The following is a 585-nucleotide window of genomic DNA, read 5'->3' as shown; positions in this document are numbered from 1 at the left end:
CCCGCCCCTCCCGCTATTGCGCGTCTGCGCATGCGCGCGGCGGGGCGGGAACGGGATGCGGGGTGGGCGGGTGGTTGGCGGCATTGGAGCTGTCAGGGGGTAGGCGGTGTCAAGCGGGGCTCTCGGAGTGGGTTTGGGGTCTGGGGAGTTCAGTGCGTTCACCTGGCAGCGATCAGGAGTATAGGGGATGCTGGAGCTCGGGTGAGCGGAGAGCTGGGAGGAAGCCCTGAGGACGCTGAGATGCTGTAGAGAAAAAAGGAAACAAAAGTCTGAGAGAGTCAGATGATGTTTCTCAATCAAAACCATGGGAAATGGTGGTGTCAGCCTGCCAAGTTCTGGTGTTTGGGTTCTGTGGAATACTGGGATGAGGGTTGAATAAAATTATGTGACTGTAAACGCCATCTTATTAATAGGGGTGCCGACTTCCCTACTAGTACGATAGCACGGGCAGCTGAAATGACATGAAAATCCACATTCTGCACCCTCAGAAATGACAGCCCTTAAGCACTATGGGATAAATCCAAACATTACGTTATATTCACTGGGTGCATCTTTCAGTTGTGTTAATACCAGGAAACCGAAATG

The sequence above is a fragment of the Cyrtonyx montezumae genome, unplaced genomic scaffold, assembly GCF_038088225.1.
Source record: "Cyrtonyx montezumae isolate F1298 unplaced genomic scaffold, pur_monq_1.0 scaffold_3, whole genome shotgun sequence".
Classification (NCBI taxonomy): domain Eukaryota; kingdom Metazoa; phylum Chordata; class Aves; order Galliformes; family Odontophoridae; genus Cyrtonyx; species Cyrtonyx montezumae.
The sequence above is the reverse complement of the archived record's forward strand: the minus strand, read 5'-3'. Positions refer to the sequence as shown.